Here is a 10,000-nt window from a genome sequence, read left to right on the forward strand (position 1 = left end):
ACCCCTGGTGAAACACTCACACTCGTTTTTGACATATTACTTCAAACTGGCCAAAATGCTCCACGGGAGTGTATTAAGCGCTGGAATGTGACAACAAAGGCTGGAATTCACACGGTTTATGTATTCGCAACTATAAAGGTAAGGCGCCCCACTTTGTTTGATCTCTTTTGGCGTAAAATCCACCTCCGCTGGTTTGAAGTGTTTCGTTTTATTTCTGTCCTTCTATGGTTAAAGTTCCTCAAGCGCCAGGACCATGGCTCCTCCGGTTCAACAAATCCATCAAGCTCCGCCTCAAGCGGCGAATTTGGAGGTAGATATGTTTTCTGTTTTTCAAACTGGAGTCAGTTCCATTACTTGGAACGTTATGCTTTTCTGGTCAAATGAGTTCTCCTGTTCGTCAGGTTATTTCGCATTTACCAATTCCTTGTTTATGTTACCTTATTTTGATTTGGGACATCATCAATACTTGTTGGGTTCTCCTATTTCTTATGTTATATGTTTGGCGTCGGCGGCACTCAGGGTTCGGTGGAAACCCAAAGTAAACCAATTCCTCCTATTAAACACGAAGTTCAGTTACAGCCAAACATACCAAATTGGTACCTAAACCTACAACGTAGTTCAGTGTTTTTGCCGGCCCGGGAGGACCAAATGTAAACAACAGGGAAGAAAATTCAACAAACACGAGTTTGAGTTGTTGCCAAATACACGCAATTTGTAGTTGTCCCAAACGAAAATAAATTGAATGAACAACAGGAGGATTCAAGTTCAGTGCAGTAAAATACACCGAAGAGGAGCAAGAGCCACGTAGTAGTCGCTCCCGGTCAGAAAAACTGAAATGTAGATGACATTTAGATTTCTCAGGGCGGGCGCGAATACTGATCAAAAGTAGGTTCGGGTGCCAGTTAAAGTGCTGCTATGACCAAAAAAATCAATTCTTCGTTTTCTTTTGGTTTCATAACTTTGTTAACTGAAGTGGCCCAAGTTTTAAGCCTTGATTTCAAAAAGAAATCTATTTGTTACATACCTAGACTTTCACTAAACAAAATGAGCACTGTGATTGGTTGATTCTTGGTCAAGTGCTCCTGGTCAAATTCAACTGTAATCTGGCCGGGATACAAGGTCAACACTAATTTCAATCCCTCAAACTGACATTGGACATTTCGTAACAATTACACGACGCAATATCCCATGTTAATATTGACAAGCTTACCGCTCTAAAAAGAATGAAAACAGGAAGAATTACAGCTTAAGTTCAACAAGAAATAGTGTTTCTAAGCTATGCAGCGCTGATCTACAGTATTTAGGTCTAAAAACCCCGTTGAAGACGGTTAACTTTCAATTGTTTTGCTGGGTACTACTATTTCAATAGTCTAAAAAAAAATTCGATTTTCCGGGAGGTTGTCTCGTTAGTCAACTGGATATCGGAAACTGCAAAGTGAAGCAATCGATCCGGGTTCAACTCTTTGCCTCGCCTATTGTGAATCTTCTCAGCTTGTTTAAAATCTTTGTTTCGTTGAAGTAGATTTGAAGTCTAAAGTAGACTGTACGTCGTATAAGTTGAATAAAAAGGGAAATGTCAGTTTGAGGGATGGAAAGAAGTGATGACGGGATACAATTTCTCAGTTGTTGCCCGCGCCGGATGTTTTGCTGCAATTATGAATACATAACAAAAGTACTTGTCTGGTCCCTCGGGAAACTGGTTTGTTAAAATCAGGATTCTCGGGAAAACAAATAACTTTCCCACTAGGACCATACATTTAAGTGCATATTTCTTAATTTTAACTGGAATTTTCCCATTCAATGGTCCGCCATTACTAGCTTTAGAATCTTAAAGGGACTAGGTCACGCAAGTTTAGGTAATTTCAGCACTGATCGAATGGTCATAGAATTAACTAAGATATCAAAATAAAAACTATAGAAGAACTCTAAAAAAAACACAGGGAAGCTAAGAAGGGACATGGATGGACAAAACTGGAGAGGATTGAAGTGGATTGAATTTGGGTAAATTTGAAAAACGTCTGCCCACTTTTTTTCAAATTTATATCTATCTATGTCAATGTCATTTACAAAGCTGGAAAATCATTCTCAGTTGTTATGTGGCCGTGATTTTGCAAATGAAAGACTCTTGCTCTGCCAATTTGACGTTTAGAGCTCATAATTAACAAAATGAAACAAAATTACTTGAAATAGCGTGACCTAGCCCCTTTAAGAGAGCTGGATCGTTGAGAAAATTACGTCAAAGACCCACGTGTGCGAAAAGCACAAGCCCAAACATAAGCATTAGAAAACTCGTGCGGGAACGGGCGTGAAATAAGCATAAACAAAAGCATAAGCACAAACACAAAGGAAATTTTCCTTTTTTTGTGCGTGTACTTATCTCGCGCTTGTACTTATTTCCACAAGTTGGAACCGGAGTGTGTTAAGCCTTTAAGCTCAAACACAACGATTCGCACGCCATCTTGAATCTTACTAGATCTTCTCCGACGTTACTGCGATTGCGTATGCCACATTTTCCTCCGCTTGTTTCACTATGTGAACGTCGCATTACGCCTATGCTTGTTCATCTTTGCTCAAGTGGAAACCGGGCTTCAGAATGCTCTGCATTTGAATGCGCCTGAATTAATAGTCAACACGGGAGTTTCGGGCTTTCAGATTTTGAAACTCGTGTTTTGCATGTATAATAAGCTGCATTTCCCTACTGAAATTTTAACTAGTGAGAAAATACATCACTCGTCACGTTTCCCTAGATTCAACCCTCTGACGTCCAATCAGCAAGTAATGGCGGAGCGTGACGGAAAATACCATAATAGTCTTTGTTTGTCCACCCAAATTTTGAATAAGCATTGTTTTTATTTTCTCTTGGGACCATTTGTAAATCCCAATAAAAACTGGAAATAATGCTTATTCAAAATTTGGGTGGACAAACAAAGAGTGTTATGGTATTTTCCGTTTCGGGCAATGCTTATTCTCGAAAGAAAAACAGCCTTAGCATAAAATTAATGCTCAGAATTTTGCCAATCAAGTGTTGGGGCTGGGACTGGACTGGGTTGGGATGCCAATAGTTTGTCTGCCTGTTTGGCTTTGGGGTACCACATCACTGAACTTGGCTTTCAGTTCGAATCGTTTGTTCACTGGGGCCTTTCTGGCCGGGCATGAATACTCGAAACTGCTGTAGGTTCGGGTGCTATTTAGGTGTTTGGCTGCAACTAAACTTTGCATTTGGTTGAAATTAACTGGCATTTTCGTCTATGGCTGGCCACAAAACCTCGTTATGCCTACCGGGGGTTTTTGGTTATGGCTAGATGTCGTCAATTCAGTTAATGTTCCATGTCTTTATGCCTGTCTGGCTAGGCGTGGATACTAGGATAGGGTCATTTTTCCGCCGTTTACGTATTTGGTAATAGTTTACATTACTTGACACTCCGGCAAATCTGTCTAACGTAGCTGTGCGCAAATTCCTGGGTCGGCGTCAGGGATACGCCCAAGTTATCGTTATTTCAGGCTTTGTACACTATACAGGTGCTAAAAAATAGGACATATGTCCCCTACTAGGTTTAAACACCCAACCCAACCCCTAAAATATCAAGATCCCTCTCCTTACCCAAGTGGCAATTCAAATCTAATTACAAATTATGATCTAAAATCTACATAAATTATAAACTTAAGACTATACTTGAATTCTACTGACGATTATCACTTACCATGTACAGGCAAAAATTTCAACAATATTTCCAACACGATATTTAAGACAGATTACTTTAAAGGAACAAATTATCGCAATCAAAAAGGTTAAAGTCTGGTCAAATAAAGCGACTTAAACGAGTCAAGAGATTCTGATTCCTTAAATTCCCTTGGTAAGCTATTCCATGTTAAGATGACTCAATTATAGAAATTGTCGCGGAAAACAGATGAACGAGAAAGATTTGTCTTAAAATGCAATCCTGAGCACGCACGGCGCGTTTGACCCCCCAGTAAAAGAGAAATAATATTTGAGCTCGCGAGCTAGTTCTATATGCCTGCAAAGGCATTTAGAAAAGAAAAATTAGGTCAAGATACTCTAGCCAGTAATTTGGTGGCAATAGCTTAAGTTTGACGAAGCAATCCCTTAACATCAATCGCGTAGCTCTCATTTGAATGTTTTCAACCAGGAGTAAGTTGCCAATGACTGACTGCGGTGCCCAAAACTGAGCAAGTACAAAAGTGTGGGCGCACTAAGGAACATTAAAGTCGCAAAAGTGCAGCACTTCAACATACCTGCGCAGTTGCTTTTAAGAAAGCCTAGCATCTTATTCGCTTTAGCGACAATCATTACGACGCGAGCCTTCCAAGAGGAGCCATTTGAAATCATAATACCTAAATCCCTTTCGGATATGACAACCTCAACATTAATACCACTATTAAGTACGAACTGGGCTAAGGCGCTTCCTAGATATACGCAAGTTACTGCAAATATAATTCTCAAGCTCATTAATAATTCGTAAAGTTATTAGATAATCGGAGAATGCCCCATTTTGGTCAGGTGCATGTATCTCATACCCAATGAAACTACAGATCAAGAAAGGCCCGAGTTAAAAAAACTGATCCAAGACACTGATCAAGACAAAATCACTTCGTGTAACAATTGACGACAAACTCAGCTGGAATATTGCCGCATCGAAAAAACTAACCACTCACTATCGCGCAGAATGCCTGAACATCATGAATAATTCATAATCACTGAAGGGGCAAATTCGAATGCGATCGCGCTCTGAAGAGCCATAAATTAGAGAAGAATGGGCCGAAACTAGGCAACTAGGGTTCACAAAATTCACTTTCCCGTGTCTCAGAAATGATAATTTCGAGGTTCACGCACGGCTTCTTAAAAATCAAGGATTAATTAGTCTACAATTTGCACTAAAAAAGAATGAAATTGAGAAAGTAAAAGTTTTACGATTTTCCACTTGAATATACGGAAAATTTTGCAAATTTTCGTATAGACAGTCATTTTGGATAGCAATTTTGGGAAAACTAACATACCTACTAGACTTTCACGCACGGCAAATGGCAGATGAGTCTGTCTTTAAAAAGAATCCGTTTTAATTTCGAAAATTGGTCACGAGGAACCTTTACGTTTTTCAGTTTGAAAATTATTAGTCGTAGTTTCATTTGAAAAAGGCGCGTTTAGAGCTGGCGAGCTATTGTTTTCAGCCCAGACATAACTACCGCGAATTTTAAAATTGCCATAAGGATCAGCTGTTTTACTCAGGACCTTCGGACAAAACAAAAATGATGACGTGCGCGACCAATAAATACGATTGGGATCGGGCGCTACCTTTTTCGATCATAAGCTACTCAAGATTCAGGCGAAACAAGTCTATTCACTTTATTTAAAAATAGACATTTTAAGTTTTTGTAGGTTCGAATGCCTGTGAAGGCACCACATTTGTTGCCGTGGGTTTGGCGGAGGGTAAGAGTTGCCCTATTCACAAATAGTATATATCAGGCCAAAAGGCCTTTTAAAAATTTCGATCCTGTTATGATATTTAACGTTAATACAGTTGCTGCCGGTGCGCACTTATTCGGCCATACTGCAAAGGTGCGACATTAGGACACAATATAATGAACAATAGCTCATGTGGCCTTTATGTTGTCTACAAGTCCTTTTGTAAGGTGCGGGAAGTTGTAGACAACGGTTCAGTGGTGTTTCACCACTTTCAATCCTACTACACCGAATCTTAAAAAGATCTTAATTAAGCACTGGTACTTATAGCGGGCAACAATAATCTCGCGCGAATATTCCAAAATCCCCCAATGGTTAATTATTGAAAGGACAAAACTCTAAAGATTATCTTGTCAGAGCAAGAATAGACCTTATTCATAAATGGCGGTAACATTTATAATTCTTTTGTCCACGTGCAAATTAGCCTACCAAGCCTCATTTTAGAGCAAGAGTTCTTTTCAATTCACTGTATGGTATCGAGGTTTGGTAGGCTAATTTGCACTGCGACAAAAGAATTATAAGTTGACCGCCATTTATGAATAAGGTCTATTCCTTCACTTTAATTTAACAACCAAGGAGTTACACACGGTAAGGGCCAAGTGACAGCGTTACAACAAAACGCATCACGAATCTTCTCGCAACCAAGATCCGTCAGCTTCTTAATCATTTCGATTCATTTATATTCATTCATTTAAAAGCAAAACGAAGCCTTTTAAATGTTATACTTACCCGCATTTCATTGAGAGAAATGCGAAGCAGAAACGCGCTAAAAGATACAATCACTTTTTATTAACGCACGAGCAACGTAACAAACTTTAATGGATTCGCTCTGACGAAGGGCTAACGCTCGAAACGTCAGCTTTTAGAGTCTCTGTACGGTGGCCAATTTACATTATCAACTCCGTTGATAAAATCAAATTCTTGTATACTGATTCCCCACCGACGCAGCATCAGTTTCTTTAGAAACTACCTCCTTCAAACTTTAATGAAGCTCACTGCTGATTGCCACAGGCCTTAAACAGGTCAACACTAATTTCCATCCCTCAAACTGACATTGGACATTTCGTAACAGTTACACGACGCAATATCCCATGTTAATATTGACAAGCTTGCCGCTCTAAAAAGAATGAAAACAGGAAGAATTACAGCTTTAGTTCAACAAGAAATAGCGTTTCTAAGCTATGAAGCGCTGATCTACAGTATTTAGGTTTAAAAACCCAGTTGAAGACGGTTAACTTTCAATTGTTTTGCTGGGTACTATTATTTCAATAGTCTAAAAAATTCGATTTTCCGGGAGGTTGTCTCGTTAGTATAGTGGATATCGAAAACTGCAAGGTGAATGCATCGATCCGGGTTCAACTTTTTGCCTCGCCTCTTGTGAATCTTCTCAGCTTGTTTTAAAATCTTTGTTTCGTTGAAGTAGATTTGAAGTCTAAAGTAGACTGTACGTCGTATAAGTTGAAAAAAAAGGGAAATGTCAGTCTGAGAGATGGAAAGAAGTGATGACCCCTTAAACACACGACGGCCATCTTGAGTCGCGAGGGATTGAAAAGTTGTTTTTGTGCACCGAAACTCGTTTCCAAACATTGAGCAAGAAAGTTCTTTTTCTCGATTGTTTCGCTCTGTTAAACATTGATTCGAGTTGATTCATATTTGACAAATTTTAGTCTGTCGATTGCACCTAAGAAACTGTGCCGGAAAATAGCGGACTTTTTTGGTTATGTTTGTTTTGAAGAAGAGGCCAAGCGCTTTTTCCAGAAAATGCGCGAATCTTAAGTGCGAAATCCTAAAACAGGCATTTTGCGAGATCAGAAATGGTAAATGAAAATTTGAAATGTTTGTGAAAGTCGGCTTGCAATGCATTCTCGAAGTGTGATATCGAGAAACAATAGCGAAAACGATAACTTGAAACGTCCTTTGTTTCTTTGCTACGCCCTGACAAGTTAATGAGCAAAGCAGAATTCCCCAAAGGAGAAAGAGCGCGTAATATATGAGAACCATTTGAGTCATTCTTGGCCGCTAATTTTACTAGTGATCTGTAATTTTTATTGCTCTGGAAGTAAATGTCCGGAGAACAATAGGCATTCTGCGCGATAAGATCGCTTCTGGAATCGGGACCATGAAACGTGTTAGGCACCTGGTTCCTCAGACGACCTTACATCTTTAATCATAGTTAATAGAGGGGAATGGTTTGGAAGCTCGGCAAACATCAAAGGAGCAAACAAAGATGCCAAGATTTCGGTTGGAAAGTCCACGACCGTGCACAATCTTTTGTTTTGAACTCATACACTATGCATGAATTACGTAACCAACACGTTTCTATTGGTTAGTTCCTCAGTACGGAGTAAACAACTATTGTGTTTTGTGCACGGTCAAGGCCAAAAAAGAGAACAAAAACCTACAACAAAGAAATTTGTCGGGTTTCATAACCATTCCCCTCTATTAACTATGCTTTAATGCAACCCCCTGTAGCACTGTTTGGGGAACCTGTGGGTTAACTTTACAAGACAAAGGTGCAAAAATTGCAGAATAGAGCAGCCCGCGTTTTAACATTCTCTGACGCTGATGCTGGCCAAGTTGTTAGAAATTCTAGGGTGGAAAAATCTTGATCGCCAGCGAAGCATGCAAAAGGCCACCATGGTATTCAAATGCCCACATCGGTTAGCTCGGGACTATTTAGCATCGAAATTTTCTGAACGAAATAGAAACTACAACTCCGAGAAAAAATTTGTTAGATTACCACGTACAAATTATTTCAAAAATAGTTTTACAGTGGCGCCACACTGTAGAATGGCCTCCCTTGTGAGGAAAGGTGCGCGGAATCCCCCTGGTAGTTTAAACGGGCAATCAGCAATGCTGTATACGGCACGGTATTCACGGAAAGCAGCCTTTTTATAGTTATAGAATCGTGTTCGGAATTGGGGAGTTGGGTGGGGGTACGCATTGGTAGCTAAAAGATTGTGTTAGGTATTTTTTGTAGTACCCACCCACCCTTTACTCTTTATTGCTCATACACAGAACAACGAGTCTAATCTTTTCCCAATTCTTGACCAGTGATCCGTGGATTAATGGCCAGTTAGTATATACTACTATTAGCATCGACTTCGTATAAATGCTTTTAAATTAAGCAACGAGTAATTTGTGAATTAAGATAAGCAGATCGGAAAACATGGGCTCCTTGCAGTTGACTTTCATGAGCATCAGTTTTCTTGAACTTAGTGATATTCGTCAGGAATAATATTGAGTTTTCGTTATCAAGTAAAGCTATGATGCTCGCTTTAGCAAATGCGTAGAGAAGCCTGAAAAATTCAAAACTTAAATAGGGTTCGAGCCCTTGACCTAGTGATTCCGGTGCGGAGAGGATCCTATTGTTATTATAGGGTGGTGGTACTACAAGAAATACTTAACAGTGATGACAATAAAGGGGAGGCCACGAAATAACAAGTTAAAGGAGAAAAACAACCGCTCTGCCCGTTCAGCACGTGAAGTTAATTTTAATACAGTATTATACCTCGAAACCTACGTCGACGACCAGGACGACCGTGAAAGATATGGAAATGTGTAACTTCGATAAACCAAAGTGTCCTTATATCAAGTAGGAGTTGAGCATTGGTCACTTCAGGTTGTGGATTTGCAGGGAGAAAAAAGTGTACAGAAGTTGACGCTGTCGTAGATCCTTAAGAGACTTAACAAAGAAAAGCCGAATATTTTCTGATTGTTATAAAATGTTAACGAATTTTAGAGGTTCCAATTTCCCTGATGCGCCGCCATTTTGAATAATTGCGACGTGCGGGAGCTACGGAAGTTACCCTATATCATTCTAATCCCGAAACGTTTTTTTATAATAATAATAGGAAAAACGTAACACTTCACAAAAACAAGCGACTCAGAAATTCATTTATTTCGGATAAAAAAATGTTCAAACAAATCTGATTGTGAACAACACTTAATGTGTTTGTTGCCGAAGGCGCGCGTGCGGAGCACCGTTAAGAGAATATGGTAACCTATCAATGTTCGGGTGGAAAACGGTTTGGAAGATTTTTCTTTCTGCATTTTTGCTGGTTTCAATCCAGTTTGACATATCTGTGGTCCACACTGGTGGCTAAGCAGTTATTCAAGTCAAGCATAGGAGAGATATAAACTCAAAGCCGAGTGTTTATTTTTAATTTGCCTAGAGCTGCTTTTTTTTTCTCTGTATTGTAATTTTTGGCATATCTTTAGAAGCTCTGATAAGGTTACATGATGCCTGGAGGACCTATGATTAGAACAGAAACGAAAGGAGAGCGAAAGAGAGCGACAACGACAAAACAGAATACCAGTATCGTATAAACTCTTGTTCTTAGGCCATCGTAGCTTAATTAAGAAAATAACACACAGCCGTCATAAACATTGTATTCCAACGCATTTTTTATAGAACTTGACGTTTCGTATGTTATAGTCAACATACATTTTCAAAAGTGACCGTTACAATTTTTGAAAACTACATATATCGTAAACATTAGAGGTCTGGAACCTAGACTG

This window comes from Montipora foliosa, chromosome 4 (assembly GCF_036669935.1).
Source record: "Montipora foliosa isolate CH-2021 chromosome 4, ASM3666993v2, whole genome shotgun sequence".
NCBI classification, from domain to species: Eukaryota; Metazoa; Cnidaria; class Anthozoa; order Scleractinia; family Acroporidae; genus Montipora; species Montipora foliosa.